Source organism: Artemia sp. Qi Xiang Cuo, chromosome 14 (assembly GCF_049724085.1).
Source record: "Artemia sp. Qi Xiang Cuo chromosome 14, ASM4972408v1, whole genome shotgun sequence".
Lineage (NCBI taxonomy): Eukaryota > Metazoa > Arthropoda > Branchiopoda > Anostraca > Artemiidae > Artemia > Artemia sp. Qi Xiang Cuo.
The window spans coordinates 20,504,365-20,525,069 of NC_142807.1; the positions used below are offsets into that span (position 1 = coordinate 20,504,365).

General features: G+C 37.5%; 1 protein-coding gene across 1 annotated transcript in view; it reads left to right on the forward strand.

The window, feature by feature from the left end:
• The window catches only part of LOC148944247 (uncharacterized), a 229,527-nt gene that overhangs the window by 58,748 nt on the left and 150,074 nt on the right, over window positions 1-20,705 (forward strand). The gene's annotated exons all lie outside the window — the stretch shown is intronic.

Genomic DNA, 20,705 nt, shown 5'->3' on the forward strand with positions numbered 1-20,705 from the left:
ATAATTCACGCAATTTTCTCATTGTTTACTTATAGGATTTTCTATTGACAAGTGGGGCCATGTTTGGTCCTGGGTGTCCAAAAAGCCTAAGGGTAGTAAAGTGAAAGCTTTCAGATAATGTAGATGGGGGATGTTGAACTAAATAAAAAAACACTATGTGCTTGCAGCTGGTCAATTTCTTACCTTTTTCTAAATCATTAAATCCTCCTACCTCCTTCTCCCCCCTGTGTAAATTTCTCCCTGGAAAATTCCTCCTTGAATTCTCTTCCGCGCAGAAAATTCTTCCAGAGAAAACTCTTCCCGCAGAATATTCTTCTTGAAAATTTTCGTATATTTCCCACTAACATTTGAGCATATTATATGTAAACAATAGGCATTTTGCATAGCCTACAGTCATTTTCCCAGGTACCCTTGTGGTTCATGGCATTCCCAAAATTATTTTCAATAATTCTACTGAGACTAAATCAACCTGAATTTGCTTAACTTGTGGCAAAACTTTAACATTTACTGTACTTCATTGTAAACCTGTCTATCGCTAGACATTATCTCTGAAGCAGTGACACCTGCGGTGTAGACCTCAGTTGTTTCTGCCTAGAAATGGGATATTAGTAGTAGTACAGGGGTTGAATCAGTAACTATATCCGCTCAATCGATAAAGCCACAGTTGCATCTTCTGGGGTCGCCATTCAAGCCTTACTGTCGAGAGGTCATCTATGAGCTGCGGGGTTAAGGTAAATATGCCCGAGATGCAGACACAGCTTTGTGCTGTGTTTGTTTTGCAGAGGTTTGTGCTACAACTAGTTGTTACAAGTATTAGAAGTCCTTGTAATCAGGTTACGAGGACTTGCTTCCAATTATATATATATGTATATTTAATTGTATTCTCGAACCTCCATCTTCTACAAAAAAAAATTGAATTGCTAAAGCAGTCAAAATTTCTTCTCAAAACTTTTGCCGGATATTTCTATGCTTCCTGCAATAATATTCCCAAAAAGCTATTCACTACTCAAATTTACAAAGCTCGTCCCCTATATAATTTAGGGTTTTCTATCATACTCGGTTATGACATTTTGTTTGGTTGCATTGCCAAAAACCTTCATTGCTAAAGCAAATTCGAATTTTCTGGAAAGAAATAGAATTGAAAGCTTCGCATGATTGGGCAACAGTATACCGTCGAAATAAGTGAGAATCAAGCAGTAACTGAGAATCAAGTATTTTTTGTCCGTTTAGTCATCTTTGAAGAGCTTTGAAATTAAGGTATGGAGGTAAATCTGACTTCTCTTGAATTGGTAGTTTGATAAGGCTGAATTTGACCGATACCTTAATTACATTTTATTGGAATTTAGACGGCTTAGGAAAATAGTGTCAACTTTATGACCAATTTATATTTCTTTATTATTTGTACTTCATGTACAACACATATTTGTCTTATTGTTGGCGTCAGTAAACAGGGCAGCCTACATATTTTTATGGCCTCCAAGTTTCCATGTCATCAAAGCAATTGAGCCACAGCTTGTAATAAACCAGAGGTTGATTACTTATTATTGGACCAGATTAGTTTCCTTTCTGTATATATACTGAGCGTACGTTAGTTAGTTTGAGTCTAGTTTAATATTTGTTATGAAGATATGCTGCTTTGTTTGTGACTCAGAGTCACAGTCTTCTGTGACTTTGATACTGAAACTTGTATATTCCCGGACCTTGTAAATAAACCATTTTTATACATCCACTGACTTTGCGTGATTAGCACACGAATTTGGCTTGGGAACTAAGCCCAAGCCAAAGCATGTCTCACAGTAGAATATTGACAAGCTTTCTAAAGAATGTCTATTGAAATTAGTGATATTTCTGCAGTATCATAGGCAGCGGCCTAGCGTTGCCTAAGTAAAGAACGATGGGGGCAAAATGTGTTGTTGTTTTTTTTCTCCATAACCGGGCACTTCGTATCGAGGAGTCGTCGCAGAAACTTCGAAAAGGGCTCATTCGATTGGGAATTGGAGTGGCTAGTGCCCTTTTTAATAGTCGAAGGTGATTGGAGGGCACCTAGCCTCCCCTCCCATGCCCATCATTCCCCCAAACGCAGCCAATCAAAATTTTCAGATAGCCATTTTGTTCAGCGTAGTTGATTTCCAGATAAAAAATATGTTTTTGAGTAGGACACTCCCCCACAGCCCTCAGGACAAGGGTTTTAAGTAGTGCCCTGGGGGCATATAAGGTTTTTATAGAAGGAGTCGTCTTAGAAACTTCCAAACAGGCTCATTCGATTGGAAATTCAAAGGGCTAGTACCCTTTTTAATAGTCGAAAGTGATTGGAGGGCAACTAGCCCCCCCCACGCCCATCATTCCCCCAAATATCTCCAATGAAAGTTTGGAGAAGTCCATCTTATTCAGCGTAGTTGATTTCCAAATAGAAAATATGTTTTTGAGGATGACACTCCCGCACAACCCTCAGGGCAAGGGTTTTAAGTTATGCCCTGGGGGCATATAAGGTTTTTACAGGAGGTTTCGTCGTAGAAACTTCAAAACAGGCTCATTCGATTGGAAATTCAAAGGGCTAGTACCCTTTTTAATAGTCGAAAGTGATTGGAGGGCAACTAGCCCCCCCCCCACGCCCATCATTCCCCCAAAAACATCCAATAAAAATTTGATTGGATGGAGTCGTCGAAGGAGGCGTCGTAGAAACTTCGAAAAGGGTTGATTCGATTTGAAATTGGAGTGGCTAGTGTCCTTTTTAATAGTCGAAAGTGATTGGAGGGCAACTAGCCCCCCCCCACGCCCAACAGTCCCCCAAACACATTCAATCAAAATTTTGAGATAGCCATTTTGTTAAGCGTACTTGATTCCAGATAGAAAATATGCTTTTGAGGAGGATACTCCCCCATAACCCTCAGGGCATGGGTTTTAAGTTATTCCCTGGGGGCACATAAGGTTTTTATAGAAGGCGTTGTCGTAGAAACTTCAAAATAGGCTCATTCGATTGGAAATTCAAAGGGCTAGTTCCCTTTTTAATAGTCGAAAGTGGTTGGAGGGCAACTAGCCCCCCCCCACCCAGCCATTTTGTTCATCGTAGTTGTTTTTCAGATAGAAAATATGTTTTTGAGGAGGACACTCCCTCACAACCCTCAGGGCAAGGGTTTTAAGCTATGGCCTGGGGGCATATAAGGTTTTTATAGAAGGTGTTGTCGTAGAAACTTCAAAACAGGCTCATTCAATTGGAAATTCAAAGGGCTACTACCCTCTTTAATAGTCGAAAGTGATTGGAGGGCAACTGGCCCCCCACGGCCATCATTCTCCCAAACATATCCAATCAAAATTATGAGATAGCCATTTTGTTCATCGTACTTGATTTCCAGATAGAAAATATGTTTTTGAGGAGGACACTCCCCCACAACCATCAGGGCAAGGGTTTTAAGTTATGCCCTGGGGGGATATAAGGTTTTTATACAAGGCGTTGTCGTAGAAACTTCAAAACAGGCTCATTCGATTGGAAATTCAAAGGGCTACTACCCTCTTTAATAGTCGAAAGTGATGGTAAAAAATATGTTTTTGAGAAGGACACTCCCCCACAACCCTCAGGGTAAGGGTTCTAAGTTATGACCTGGGGGCATATAAGGTTTTTATAGAAGGCGTTGTCGTAGAGACTTCAAAACAGGCTCATTCGATTGGATATTCAAAGGGCTAGTACCTTTTTTAATAGTCGAAAGTGATTGGAGGGCAATTAGCCCCCCCCCGCGCCCATCAATCCCCCTAATATATCCGATAAAAATTTTGAGATAGCCATTTTGTTCAGCGTAGTTGATTTCCACATAAAAAATATGTTTTTGAGGAGGACAGTCCCCCAAAACCGTCAGGGCAAGGGTTTTAAGTTCTGCCCAGGGGTATATAAGGTTTTTATAGAAGGCGTTGTCGTAGAAACTTCAAAACAGGCTTATTCGATTGGAAATTCAAAGGGCTAGTGCCCTTTTGAATAGTTGAAAGTGATTGGAGGGCAGCTAGCTCATCCCCCCCCCCCGCCCACCATTCCCCCAAACACATCCAATCAAAATTTTGACATAGCCATTTTGTTCATCGTAGTTGTTTTCCAGATAGAAAATATGTTTTTGAGGAGGACACTCCCTCACAACCCTCAGGGCAAGGGTTTTAAGCTATGGCCTGGGGGCATATAAGGTTTTTATAGAAGGCGTTGTCGTAGAAACTTCAAAACAGGCTCATTCGATTGGAAATCAAAGGGCTACTACCCTCTTTAATAGTCGAAAGTGATTGGAGGGCAACTGGCCCCCCCACGGCCATCATTCCCCCAAACAAATCCAATCAAAATTTTGAGATAGCCATTGTGTTTAGTGTTCTTGATTTCCAGATAAAAAATATTTTGGTGAGGAGAACACTCCCCCACAACCGTCTGGGCAAGGGTTTTAAGTTATGCCGTGGGGGAATATAAGGTTTTTATAGAAGGCGTTGTCGTAGAAACTTCAAAACAGGCTCATTCGATTGGAAATTCAAAGAGCTACTACCCTCTTTAATAGTCGAAAGTGATTGGAGGGCAACTCGCCCCCCCACTCGCCCATCAGTCCCCCAAACACATCCAATCAAAATTTTGAGATAGCCATTTTGTTCAGCGTAATTGATTTCCAGACAGAAAATATGTTTTTGAGGAGGAAACTCCCCCACATCCCTCAGGCCAAAGGTTTTAAGTTATGACCTAGGGGTATATAAGGTTTTTAAAGAAGCCGTTGTCGTAGAAACTTCAATAAAAGCTCATTCGACTGGAAATTCAAAGGGCTTGTGCACTTTTTAAAAGTCGAAAGTGATTGGAGGGCAACTAGCCCCCACCCCCACGCCCATCATTCCCCTAAACACATCCAATCAAAATTTGACTGGATGGAGTCGTCGAAGGAGTCATCGTAGAAACTTCAAAAGGGCTCATTCTATTTGAAATTCAAAGGGTTAGTACCCTTTTTAATATTTGAAAGTGATTGGAGGGCAAATAGCCCCTCCTCCCCCCCCCCACGCCCATCATTCCCCCAAAAACATCCAATCAAAATTTTTAGATAGTCATTTTGTTAAGTGTAGTTTATTTCCAGATAAAAAATATGTTTCTGAGGAGGACACTCCCCCACAACCCTTAGAGCAATGCTTTTAAGTTTGTCCTGGGGGCATATAAGGTTTTTATAGAAGTCGTTGTTGTAGAAACTTCAAAAAAGGCTCATTCGAATGGAAATTGGAGTGGTTAGTGCCCTTTTTAATAGTCGAAAGTGATTGGAGGGCAACTAGCCCCCCCACCCACCCATCATTCCCCCAAACACATCCAACACAAAATTTTGAGATAGCCATTTTGTTCAGTGTAGTTTTTTTCCAGATAGAGAATATGTTTTTGAGGAGGACACTCCCTCGCTACCCTCAGGGCAAGAGTTTTAAGTTATGCCCTGGGGGCATATAAGGTTTTTATAGGAGGCACTGTCATAGAAACTTCAAAACAGGCTCATTCGATTGGAAATTCAAAGGGCTATTACCATCTTTAATAGTCGAAAGTGATCGGGGGGCAACTGCGTCCCCCCCCCCCGCCAATCATTCCCCCAAACACATCCAATCAAAATTGTGAGATAGCCATTTTGTTCAGTGTAGTTGATATTCAGATAAAAAATATTTTGTTTGGGAGGATACTCCCCCATAACCGTCAGGGCACAATTTTTAAGTTATGCCCTGGGGGCACATAAGGTTTTTTAAGAAGCCGTTGTCGTAAAGACTTCAAAACAGGCTCATTCAATTGGAAATTCAAAGGGCTAGTAGACTTTTTAATAGTCGAAAGTGATTGGAGGGCAACTAGCCCCCCCCCCCCCGCCCATCATTCCCCCAAAAACATCCAATCAAAATTTTGAGATAGCCATTTTGTTCAGCGTAGTTTATTTGCAGATAAAAAATCTATTTTTGAGGAGGACACTCGCCCCATATGCCTCAGGGCAAGGGTTTTAAGTTATGCCCCGGGGGCATATAAGGTTTTTATAGAAGGCGTTGTCGTAGAAACTTCAAAACAGGCTCATTAGATTGGAAATTCAAAGGGCTAGTACCCTTTTTAATAGTCGAAAGTAATTGGAGGGCAACTAGCCCCCCCACGCCCATAATTCACCCAAACACATCCAATCAAAATTTTGAGATAGCAATTTTGTTCAGCATAGTTGATTTCCAGATAGAAAATATATTTTTGAGGAGGATACTCCCCCACAACCCTCAGGGAAAGGGTTTTAAGCTATGCCCTGGGAGCATATAAGGTTTTTATAGAAGGCGTTGTCGTAGAATTTTCAAAACAGGCTCGTTCGATTCGAAATTCAAAGGGCTAGTGCCCTTTTTAATAGTCAAAAGTGATTGGAGGGCAACTCGCCCCCACCACGCCCATCAGTCCCCCAAACATTGAGAATGACCATAGGGTAAGGGTTGTAATTTATGCCCTGGGGCATATAAGGTGTGTATAGAAAGCGTTGTCGTTTCCAAAAGGGCTCATTCGATTGGAAATCGAAAGGCCTAGTGTCCTTTTTAATAGTCGAAAGTGATTGGAAGGCTTGACATTTCTATAGTAAAGATCGATATAGGGATAATGTATTATTTTTTGGTGTTGTTGTTGTTTAGACCAGGGCACTTTGTATCGAAGGAAATGTCGTGAGAATTTTGAAAAGGGCTCATTCGATTTAAAATAGGAAGGGCTGATGCCCTTTTTAATAGTCGAAAGTGATTGGAGGGCAACTAGTCCCCCTTCCACTCCCACCCTCCCATTTGCCCATTATGTTTAAAAACTAAACGTTGCTTTAAGATAAATCAAAATGCACTGTGATAATGCTAAATCCCAATAAGGCATCTCAGCAGTATTTCAAGAACGACTGAGGGTATTGTTTTCAAACTTTCGGGGCTACTTCTGCTTTTAAAAATTAACCAAATCAAAATAGCGTAAGTGTATCCAAGCTATCAAAGAAAGTAAACAGATTTTTTTGCGAATGGTATCAAGTTTTCCATTTCAGGTTAACTAGCGGAGTTAGGAATCTAATTTAAACAGTACTATTTGTTTCCAGATTTATAAAAGTGTGTATGTTTTTAAAAATTGCTGAAAAATTTTCTCCAGGATATAAATAGCAGGAAAAACTATAAAGTCTTAAAAACCGAAAGATTTAAACAATTATTTCCTTTTTCCCTGAAAAGACTATGTCAATATAAAACAAACAGAAATAAATTAAAAAAACTTTTTCTAAAAAATAGGTTTTTCAAAGAAAAGTAAAGAACTCCATTAAACAAAAAAAGAGCAACAATAACATCAAATAATCGACCAAGTGTGAAACTACCACAAATCAGCATCGATAATAAAATGAAACCCAAAACGAACAGAAATTACAATAAATAACCAAGTCAAACTAAAAAACGAGCAGAAATTAACATAAGTTGGGTGCAAAACCCCTATGCCTTCCCAAGGCCAATACAAAATTTGCACTTTACTGAAAAAATACAAATGAATGTGCATTGTCAGTTAAATATACATATACTGATATTTAGTAATCAAAATGTTAATATTATTTGATTTATTAAAGTTATAAAAGTAAAAACATTTATATTTTTTCAGCAAAGTGCAAATTTCGTTCTGGTCTCGGGAAGACATAGGGGTTTTGCACCCAACTTATGTTAATTTCTGCTCGTTTTGAGTTTGACTCGGTTATTTATTGTAATTTCTGTTCGTTTTGGGACATTTATTTATTGATGCTGATTTGTGGTAGTTTCACACTTGGTAGATTATTTGATTTTATTTTTGCTCTTTTTTTGTTTAATGGAGTTCTTTACTTTTCTTTGAAAAACTTATTTTGTAGAAAAAGTTTTTTTTTAATTAATCTCAAGAAAGACTAAGCGGATGAAGTTGAGACTTCCAGGGCATATAAAACTAAAATAAGGCTTAATTAGCCATACTGTCTTCATATGAAAGAGAGGGCCTATTCGCTATAAAATTAATAGTGAAAAGCAATTAAATGGCTTCCAGCCCCAACCTCACCCATGTAAATAACAAAAAAGTTTAATACGCATTTTAAGACAGTCATTGTTTTCAAAATCTTTAGAAAGGTCAAGAAGTATATTAAAAGGGGAAAGACGAACAAAATCAAAAGTCACTATGTGCATCTCTGGTGCTTCATAATGAAACTTTCCATGCTCTCTGAGAAATTAAGGGTTCTGGGGCAGAAATACCATTAATACTACTTATGTTTTATAAAAAGCAGGTCAATATTCTATATTTTAAAGCTGTCTAATCTCTGATAAAGAATAATCAAGGTGTTTACCTTGATGAATCACCTAATTAGATCTCCAATTTCAGAAAACCCATTCAAGAAATACCGTTAAGACGAAATGTGTTTTAGTAAGCTGGTCAATGTCCTATGTTTATTTGTCTGTTACAGAAAGTGATTCTTCATATGAGAATATCGACATTGCTTCATATGATAATATTGCATTTGACATTGCTTCAAATTAGCAAATTGGACAACGTGTGTCTTTTACGATTTGCAATTAAATCTGACATCAAATCAATTAAACTTTAGGTCTGGCCAGGGATTATAACTTCACTTCTTTTGTCATCAATTTGTACCTGTTCATTTTCGGCGAGATAGGTCAAGAGTCTTTTACTTTGCTCAAGATACGAATGAGGCAAAAAGTCTAAAATACTTGATAAAGCTTTAGGTAAATCTTCCTGTTTTGGTGGTGGTGGTGATGGCGGTGATGTTGAATTTGGAGGTTGATCAATGAAATTTACTTTGAGTGGTCTTTCACGGTAGGGTCTATGCTTGTCCACACGTCAAAGGGAGATTTGAAGCAAAATTAATTTTTCATCGGTGCAATTGTCTCATTGTTAATAAATTTATCGAGATTATCTTCAAAGTGCTCTTTTGGCGAAATGGCGAGTTCTACAGGCGTTAATTTGTTAGGTTTAGCCATTTTTCTAGAGAATGCTGTTTACAAGTCCCGCAATTATTGGCAGTAACAATGAATAGAAGCTAACACCCGCTTGAACAAGCCGTTTTCTTTTCAAATCCTTTTCCTTATTTTTGCATGCTAGGGCACGTACAAGTGAACGATGTTGCTTTTTCCGTGGTATAAATACTTCTCGCAGTTGATCACTGCCTTCAGTTAAATTTAAACAGAGCTCGGATAGGAGATTGATGAATTCATTGTCAATGCTTTATTAGAGTATAGCCTTCCTAAGCCGCAGTTTTGAATTGCCTAGGTCGGAAAATAAATGTCTTTTTTCATGTGGTTTCTTCAGTATGATGATGACAACTGATGACCCTTTTTACTGTTCACTGGTAGATATACGGTAATTTCATTGTCAAAAATATCAGTGACTACACGTAAATTCTCGGCTGTATTTTGATTGTTATCCAATAGAATATAACCATAGGGTTTGTTGGTTGTAGCATGGTTGTAGCATGGTTGTATGCCGAGAGTAAAAATTTCGGCTCACCAGGATATATTTGTTTATTTATAGTCATGAGAAAACTTGAATCACGAACAACCCAGTAGATAATAAAGTAAGTACAATTCATAGATGATATAGTAAGTACAATTTTAAACAAGTGTTCTCAAACATTTGCTCTGCTGAATGAGACTGTGGAGAACAACGGTTACGGTAATTTTTTCGTGTTGAGATCGAACCGTGAATAACTGTAAAATCTCCCGAGACTATTCTTCAATGGATTTAGTTAAATTATCAATAGTCAACCACGAGTTTGGTTCAATAATATTAAACAAGTTCAATAATATTTATCAAGTCCCCGTATGAATTTTATGTCTTGTGCAGTAATCTTTATTTTATCATAGGAGTCTTGCCACACACTATAGCAATAATAGATATTTTTCGGATTTTCTATAGACTTTTTATCACGATTTCGATTCATTTTCGTTAAGAGTGTTGTTTTGTCAGATATTGATGGACCATAAAGTCTGAATGGAGTTTAAATTGATACATATTACTCGATATCAAATGATACATATTACTCATCTCGATGTCAAAATACAACTAAACCAGTCTAACTTCATTCTGTTCAATAAATACTAAAAGACAAAATAAAATATATGGTTTCTTTAATACAAATAAATTTGTCCCAAATTTCTAAAATATATTTATATAAGCAGTTGAGAATTAAACACTGTTAAAAACACTGAAAAATATTTACATAGGCAAATAAAATAGGCACTTGAACATTCAAAAAACAAATAGTCATGAAAGGGCAGAGCGGCCGGAAAACCCGGCGACGTGATACCCATGCAACGGGTGCGTGGCACCCGTTGCGGTGGGTGATGGCAAGCTGCGGGCATGGGGCGCAGGACAAGAAACATAAAATAGTATAATATTAAATACTTTTTAAAACAAAAACAATTCTGCCTGGCGCAAAAAAATCTTATAAAAACACAGCAAAAAGCACTATAAAAAACACTGCTTAGCTTGAGACTTACTGTAGGAAAAAACGGAACCTCCTCCTGCCAACTATTGAACCTTCTCCAAACCAATACACTGTCTGTAATCTAAACATACGTTTTGATCTGAAGTAAGGTACTGACCATGTGGTAGTAATTTCACACCGCCCGTACACACATAGACTTTGTCCGACTTGGCATTTTTTTTAGACTCTAATTGCATAGTTCTTAAAGTTTTAAGAACGAATGGCCATGACCTTAACTCTTGGAAATAAAAGGGTTTTCTACACAGTTTCTATAAGCACTCATGTTGAAATGTTTCTTTACATAGTGTGTAGGCACTCCTTTGCAGACCTTTTTGATATCTTCATTGTGTGTTTGCAGACAGTACACCTTCGGACCTGCAAGGACACCGTGGGAAATTAAGTTGCTCCCCGTCTAGGATCTTTTAAATAATAAGTTATTTGGGGCCTCGTGATTTGCTAGCTCCGGATAATTGGACTCGTCCCAGTTCGTATACTCCATTCGAGAGGTAATGTGCTCACCATTTTCCAAATCATGCAACGTATTGTCTGTTTTAAATTTCAACAGGAGTGAATCATTGCCTTCATAATACACTTGAACTTGCCCCTCCCCTGGCGTTTGGAGCTTACACACATTGTAAAAAAGTTCCCATTTGTTTTTTTTTATTTCTAAAATGACACTGCCAAAGGAAACATTTTTGTGTAAAACTATATTTCTTTTTTCTATGTAAAACGACCATATTTATTTATTTATTAATCCACATAACGGTAAGCTAAAAAGCTTGTCGTACTAATACAATATATAATAAAATGAAAGGCAACACAAAGGTCTAAACTGAAAAGGCACTTGTGTAAAACTGGCTATCAACCAACATATTCTTAAACGATTCAACTGATCCGGCTTCAACAACTTCTGGCGGTAAATTATTCCAAGAGTCTCTGACCCTATTAACAAATGAATTTTGTCCGATTTTCCTGTGGGTTCTTGGTGGGTAAATTTTATAAGAATGCTGTCGTGTCAAGTGGTAGTGGCTGAATTCGAAAGATTTTCCTACCTCAATATCGTCCACGCCTTTGATTATTTTGAATGTGTTTATGAGGTCGGTACGGCAACGTCGGAAATGCAGTGAAGGAAGTTGGAGCCTAGTTAGTCTTTGTGCGCAAGGAGGGTGTTTCAAATAAGGGATCACTTTGTCGCCCGCCTCTGAATCTTTTCAACTCGATGCTCGTCTGTTACATTCAGAGGAAACCAAGCAGAAGTATTATATTCAACAACGGGCCGAAAAAATTATTTATAAAGTAATATGAAATTCTTAAGATTAAACGTCCCGAAAGTCCGTTTTAAGGTGAGGAGTTGCTAACTTGTATTTCTTTCTACAGTCAAAACATGTCTATCAAATTTTAAATGCGTATCAAAGTGAACACCGAGGTCGCGTACAAATTCTTCTGACCGTATATATGAGCCAGATAGGGAGTATGCACGGCAGGGCTGATTTTTAGTCCCGTAATGAAGCACTGCCCATTTTGATTCATTAACAAACAACGACTTAGATTCGCACCATCGTTTTATTGAATTTAGATCTTCTTGAAGTATAGGCTCATCATCGGTAGTTAGTATTGGTTGGTAAATGTTAGCATCATCAGCAAACAACTTCACTGACGAATGACGAACACAAGATGGTAAATCATTGATGAAAATACAGAAGAGTATAGGGCCCAAGCAACTACCCTGGGGTACCCCACTCAGGATATCAATTGATTGAGATGTTGCTTCACCGACAACTACCTGTTGAGACCTACCACGGAAATAATCAGCAATCCAATCAACAGTTCTTGCATCAATATTATAGAGTCGACATTTTTCAACTAGTTGTGACATTCAAACTTTGTCAAAAGCTTTGACGAAGTCTATGTAAATGCAATCAAACGGTATACCAAGATCAGCATAATGGTGAAAATCAACAATAACTTCCAGAAGTTGAGTGTTACAAGACCTTCTCTTACGAAAACCATGCTGGGCAGGATTCCAAAGATTATTTTCATCAAAATAAGTTTGGATTCTTGCAATAATCAGCTTTTCCATAACCCGGAAAAATATAGATGTGATGGAGATCGGACGGTAATTTTTAAAATCTGATTTTAGACCGGCTTTGTGCAGGGGTTTGACCATTGCTTTCTTCCAACCTGAGGGACAGGAACCTGTCGCCAAGGACTGATTGTACAGAAACGTAAGTGGTTGTGCAATTACATCAGCAATCTGTATTATCATAGTGTTAGGAAATCCATCTATATCTGGGGACTTAGATGTATCAAGCTTTTTAAGTATTTGATGAACCTCTGCAACACTAAAGTCTATATCATTACATGATAAAGTCCCACTTTGTATTCCCTGAACTAAATCTTGGTCATGATGTGTCTGGTTAGGTGTAACAAAAACTGATGCAAAAGTTCCATTAAATATGCATGCTTTATCAAAATCGTCATCAATTTTTTGTTGTGTAACCGGATGTGTGAATGTGCAGTTACTCGGTGAAAAGTTCGGCTTGTTTCTATTTACATATTTCCAAAACTGCTTTGGGCAAGTTTTGCTGGACTGCATAATGTGTGATTCCACTACTTCCCTATTCGCTCTTAACAACTTTGTGGCCCTGTTCCTAGCACGTTTATACAATGACCACGTGTCATCATCCTGATTCATAGAACTTGGTTTTTGTGAAATCTTTTGTTCAATTTTTAGTTTAGTGTAAGATCTGCAAAGATGAGTTTTTTCCTGGATTGACTTGAGTATATATCTAGGTAGTTTTGGTCTCTTCCTTTGGCCAGAATATTTTTTAATCAAAGGAACAAATCTATCCCTACATTTTATCAATGCCTGTTTAAAAATTCAAATGCAACGTCAGGCGCCACTTTTCCTTTCTGCAGCTCATCCGTGATATTCAAAGACACAAGGAATTCCCTCATTGACTGATAATCAGCCCTAGCATAATGATTCGAGCACATTCTTTTGTGTTGGTTGCAACGTCAAAATGACTTCTATTGCGCACTTTCTCGTACATCTTACTGAGGGCTGAATTTAAAATTTGTTTAAAGATTTGTTTTTCAACCTACGTTTTTGCCTCAGAGCTTTTACTGACAAAGGTGTCAATAAACGTGTTTATATATGGCTTCTGATCGAGTCGGAGGCTCTTTTGAATCCGTCTGACCTTGAAACCGTTGGACAGCATCCCCCACAAAAGAGCGTGGCGTGCAACAATATTCCTTTTCGGGTAAAGGTAGGCAATAAGCTTTTATTTTGACCGTGTCCAGTGCATACCCCCATCCTCTACCAAAGAAATATTATGTAAACCCAATTAATCCCTAGGTATCGTTCCAATTATGCACGGGAAAACAAAATACTTTACCGAGTCATGAGGTTTGACTGATATTTCCCCATCAATTTCTATAAATCATCCTTGCGGTCCTTTCTCCTCAACAGTGGAAATGGCTTGAAAACTTGGATCACAGGGATTGTCTAGCCATTTGTAATACCCAAATGGCAAAGAGTAGTGAGGCATGGCCGACGGATAAAGGGAGTTCATATCAAGGAAAACTGCATCCGACTTTTCACAAGTGCGTTTTCCAGTCGGTTAAGTTTCCAGGATACGATCCCCATGAAAAACATACCCTCCCCTTACTGACCTCTCTATAAGTAAGTTCTAATCCACTTCAGTGATTAGACCTATTTTCTCTTTACTGGTTTTCAGAACTAACGCCATCACGAGATGAGGAGTTGAAAAAGAATATTACCCCAAATCTATCCCAAATTCCTGATAGATCTATCCATGTTTTTACCGACAAAGTCCAACAACTTCAATACATCACTTGCCCGGTAAATTCTACAGTACTCCTGCCCATTTTTACACCCTCGTGTAACCCAGTCTTTTTAAGACAATTCATAGTCGGCATTGGTGCATTGACTATCGTGAAATGAACCATAAAACGCTTCGATGAGCTGAAATTTTTCCTCGCGTAGCCTCGAGGTATAGCTGTGTTGTCCATATGGGTATTTCCCCTTACACGTTAATAAGTAATACATTTCATCATCTAGAAAGCACTGTTTAAGGAGAAACTATTAAAAACGTCGCTTTTTTGTACTTGAATCAATCGACTTAAAGATTTAAGGAAAATAGTGTAGGAATTTAAATAACAGAATTCATTCACGTACGTTTTATCATTTTTAACTGTTTTCCATTTGAATGCTAAGAGAAGCAACTTCTCAGATGATTTGGGTATGATGTTATAAGCAAAAGAACCATCTACCCATGTGCCATCTACAACTTCACCTTTCTGTAAACATGCCAACGCAGATAAAATGAATTTTAAATCCTAGATAGAACTGTGCATGTAAACCGGTAGAAAATATTGTTCCTTAACATTTAAATTACAAGATGTATGGACCAGTCCACGAAACTTACTCCCTCCCAATAAAATAGGATTGCTTAAATGATCATGGTTGTGGACTGGCGTTTCCCCACTATCCTTAACAAATTTCCCCTTAAAAAACCAATACATTTATTTTATTTTAAATTTCCAACTCGTCCTCTGTGGATAGAGTTATTGGATACTATAAGTTGCGCACCCGTGAAATTGACTTATTTGCAGTATTAATAAGTGCAACCATAGCTGCGCCTACACTATCCTCCCCGCTCAATGTATCAAATACCTCTACCGATTGCATGGTATTACTAGCATCTCTTTGCGCATGGGCATAAGGTATTTCAATGGCTTCGTGTTCTTTAACACGTTTTAAATTTGATGAATCGTGCACGTCCATGAGTTTGGCTTCTCTGTCTAAAGCAACCTTGTTGCTCTGCAATAACAAATTTTGAAAATTCTTGAATCTCAAAATGGCATTGTCACCCGAAACAGTTTCCACAGACTGGTACCCATAACGCTTACAGTGTCTCAAGTGACTTTTTAATTTCAATTCTGTTTGGAAGGCTGATAGACATATTGGACGATAATGACGTAAAGTGTACTTCTTTCCTTGATTTAAAACTCGGCTAATGTTTGGAATTGAAAGAAATATCAGATTGAGTCGGGGTGTTTGGCAAGCTCGTAAAGAACCCATGCCCAGTGTTTCACCGATTCAATGGCCGGAACCCTCACTGAATATACTACCCCCTTTTTATCTTAAAGTTCCCCCTCTTCATATTTTGCATAATATTGTAACGCTGAAGCACCAATCTTTAAATTAGGAAATTCTATTTACAATAGGAAACCTTTCCCCCTCCCCACCCCATAAACTGTCAAATCATCCAAACGTGTCTTACTAGCACCATCTTTCAACCGTTTATGCCCTGCCAAGAGGACTGCATACTTGAAGCACAATAAGCCCGTGTCGAAAAAAAAAAGTTGTACACCTCTACAACCCCTTAAATCAGCTTCATATATTACACTTCTCTCTCTCCCGCTCCCGCCTCTTAAAACAAATTACCTCTTAAATTTAGTGAAATTTAAATCTAAGCTTTCAATAAACAAAACCACTGAACCACTTCCAGTCTTATTATTATTTTCCACCCTATTGAAAGATATATCCCACCCAGTCCTAAGAAACACACTCAAAATTCTGTAAGTCTGGACGCAGTGCCTGCATTTCCGTTTGCAGGTAATGTGAGTACACATCACCAGACTTTTCATTAAAAAAAACTTTGGGCGATGGATGCTTTTATGCTATCCCTACGTCCCGCCTCCCGAATTCCTTTCTTTAAGAAGAGTTTGGTTAGATTAGTTACATTTTGGCATTGGAAGAGTATATATCAATTTAAAACACCCTTCAGATCGTTTCCTTGCGGACAGTCCATGTCTGGCAATACAAAACTTTTAGTGAAAATAATTCAAAACCGTGATAAAATGTTTTTAGATAACCCAAAAACTATATATTATTGCTATAGAATACGGCAAGAATATTATGATAAAATAAAGAAGATTGATGCGAGCATAAAATTTATGCAGGGACTTGACGTGCTTACTAGTATTGCGCCAAACTAGTGGTTGATTATTGACAATTTAGCTGAATCTATTGATGAATTGTCACAGGAAATGTTACGATTGTCTACTGTCCGGTCCCGTCACGAAAAAAATTATGGAAATATTCTGCGCCATAGTCTCTTTCATTAGAGTATATGTATCAGAACACTTGCTTTGAATTGTACCTATTACGTCAGCAATAAAGTTTTTTGCGATTCAAGTTCTCTTTTAACTCTGAACAAACAAATCTACCCCGGCGAACCCAAAATTATACTTTCTGCATATAACCAAACAACTAATAAACCTTATGGTTACATATTATTGGGCCTGAATCAAAACACGTTGAGCAAGATATTGGACCTGAATCAAGCACGCCCAAAGAGTTGCGTGTAGTCACTGATATTTTCGATAATGAAAATACTGTATATCTACCTGTGAATAGTAAAAAAGTCATTAGTCGCCATCATGACACTGAAGAAGCTACATGAACACAGGCATTTATTTTCCGTGCTTGCCAATTCAAAACGACAACTTAGAAAAGCAATTCTCAAGCATGGTGTTGACTTAGAATTTATTAATCTCTTGTCGGAGCTTTTTTTAAGTTTAAAGGAAGGTAATGTTCAGCTGTCAGATCGTGTTAAGCAACAGACAAAGCACCTTCGATCACTTGTACGTGCTCTAGCTTGCAAAAAGAACGTAAACTGTAAAAGAAAACGTCTTTTTCAAGAGGAGGTAATTTCTCTTCAGTGTTACTACTGATAATTGCCGAACTTGTAAACACTATTCTCTAGAAATGGCTAAACTCTATAAATTGACGCCAATTGAATTTGCTCTTTCTGCCGAAGAGCACTTTGAAGATAATCTTGATAAATTTATTAACAATGAAACAATTGCCGATGATGAAAAATTAATTTTACTTTAAGATGCACTTCGACATGTGGACAAACATAAACCTTATCGTGAAAACCCGCTCAATGTCAATTTCATTGATCAACCTTCTGAAAGTTTTGAAACACCAAAAAAGGAAGATTTATTATCAAGCATTTTACACTTGTTGCCTCAATCCTATCGCAAACAAGGTAAAAGACTCTTGACGTATCTCGCTGAAAATGAGCAAATTGATGAGAAAAAGAATGAAGTTGTAATCCAGGGAAAGCCTTGCAATTTAATTTATTTTTTATCGGAACTGATTGCAAGTCGTAAAATAATCGATTCCTTTGATTTTCATTTATATAATTTTTTACAGTCGTCAAATTTTCGTAGAAGTCTTATTGGAAATAAGCAAATTATACAGGAATTAAAAGATCACAGTCCATTAAAAGTAGAAGATGATTTTAAATCTTTCTTGGAAGGCACACCTAGTGGCGATTTGACACCGGTAAATAGACCAAAGCGAAGACGTATTAATTCACCGAGTACTATACAAAAGGGTAGCGGACGGTTACGATTAAAATAGTTAAACTTTAAAGGTGTTTATGAAAATATTGGAGAACCAGGAAGTTTAAGTTCTCCCTCTACAATTGCTCATGTTACTGGAACTATAAAGAAGCTAGCAAAAGAGCATTTACAAAAGGAATCCAGTTATACTCTTCATCGAATTCACAGGACTAGGGGTAATCACTTTAAAAAAAACTAAAGCCTTTTACCCTCGGCATATATTACAAGCAGATCTTTTGACTCTAGACACGATTCAAAGACGTTATAATAAACCCTACAAGTATATTTTACTCGCAATAAGTGTTTTTAGTCGCTATGCATATGCAGTTCCATTGTAGGCAAAGAGAGGCAATGAAGTTGCTAAAGCCCTTGCTTCCATCTTTGAACAAGATACATATAAAAAAATTGAACCAGACCGTGGAATTGAATTTGTTAATCTCCACGTAAAAAAGGTTTTATTGAAATATAATACAATGTTCTGTCATAATGATAGTCCTATAAAGGCGGCATTGGCATGAACGTTTAATACGAACCATTCGACTTTTAATTTCAAGATATTGCACATTGAAAAATACAGCTGCATTTATTCATGGTTTAGATAAAATTATATTGATTTATAATCAACGTCTTCATCGATCCTTGCTCAGTGCTAGCCCTCAGGAAGTTAATTATTGTGACACTGCACATTTCCTTAAACAATATTCTAATGAAAAGGTAGGAAAGAAAAAATTCAATGTTGGTGATACTGTTCGAATCAATCGTACAAGAAATATTTTTGAAAAGGGAAATTACTTTTGGTCTACTGAACTTTTTAAAGTGTCAAAAGTCCTAGATACTTAACCTATAACGTATCGGCTTTGTAATATGAAATATGAAAAGATTCTTGGTGGTATTTAGGATTATGAGTTGCAAGAAGTTGGAAACAGCGAGATGTATCAAAACGAAAAGGTATTAAAGACACATACCCGTCAGGTTAAGTGACATTTCCTTGTTCGCTGGCTTTGGTACAACTCATATTTTGATTTGTGGATAACCGCTGAAGACGTTCATAATGTCTGAAGGTTTTTATGTGACATTCATGTTTAATGTTTCCGATCCTCTTTATGATGATTTGAATAAAACGAACGATTTTTGACAAAACTTTTCCCTGCCGTTAAATTTAAGGGAAGGTATGAAATGGCTCTTGTACATTGTATTCTTAAAAATACATATGCTATAAGAAAGGATCGTACATATGACATAAAATTTAGATCCCATTTCTGGTCAATTGTTAGTGATCAATATGTGATTGAAAATATTAATTCATTTGAATATCCCTTTGCCATATTATCATATACGGGGTTTTGGACTATGAACGAATTGTGTCGTGCTATTAACAAAAAAATTCATATGGTAAACATGGTGCCTTTCAATTCAATTATTCAAAGGAAGAGGGTAAAATCAACATTTGTTCGTCCATCGAAAATTAAAAGGTTATTCTCAATGATAATCTAAGAGAAGTGCTTGTTTTTAAACATAATCTTATCAACCGTAATAGTGGAGGAAGCGCCAGTGTCGTGAATCGTGTCATTATCGCAGAGTATCCGACCGCCTTCTCCTCGGACTCTTGTATATTTCTTTATGATTCCTTTGTCGACAGATCAAGAGTTGGTAATACCAATTTCCCCCTCCTACGTGTTCTTGAACGAAAAACCTCTAATGACCACACTCATCACTATAATATAAAGCACCTTCAATACATTCCAGTCAACACTTTGTATTTGGAGCTCTGTCAGTTAACATTAAGAAGCGAATTGGGTGATCCACTAGCAATAAAAAAGGTTTGCCTGTAATTGCATTTCATTTTCCACCCATTCAGTGAAATGACTAATAGAACTCACTTTGTATGTACTGATATTGATTGCTATGTTACTATTCTTGACCACGACAGTTGGGACATGGAATGGACTATTAAAGGGTCGTTCTTCAATGTCCGGGTACGGTCTCGGCAGTTGGTTTGCTAAGCTTTTTCTCTCTGCACTAACCTTGGCTAGAAAATTTATTGCCCCGGTTGCAGCGGAATTTTCATCCTCTACATTGCATGATTGGAGGTCTGGGAAATATATTCAAGAAAGTATTTCGCAAAATCTCAGATCGAGCGCACGATACCTCGGCGAGCGATTAAAACAACGGGGAAAAGGTTTAAAAAGGAGGAGAAAGACCCCATCAGTCTCAAGTCAGCTCGGAAGCTTAAAGCATCAAAGAAATTAAAAAGATCCAAAAAGGATTTCTTTTCATAGAAAAATGGCATATCTACCCCATAAGGATTCTCACCCTTCAGTCACCTTATCTCTAAATCTTTTAAATACGGAAAATGTAGATGTCAGTGTAAAACCTGGATACTATGAACAATTTTATCCCCAACAACCGCTCTCTGAAAATATCGATTTTCAAATTTATTCTAATGAAGACTATTTTATCAACTTGAATTTGACATTTATAGATTTAAATGTGATTGTTAACCTACCAAACAATGAAAAGTTAAGCGCCGCCGAGGGATTATCCTACGAAAATTGTGTACTACATAATTTATTTCGACAAATAGGCGTATACATAAATGGAACATTGGCGAGCACGAGCAATAATCTTTCAAATTATGCAAGTTATATACAATTCATGTTGATGACACCAAAGTCCTATTAGCAGTCGAGGGGTATAACTATTGGATATGAACATAAAACAAATACTGATACCACCAATGTTCTTAGAGAGGCAACAACTAAGGATTTACTTTTAGCTGGGAAACTAAATCATGAGATATTT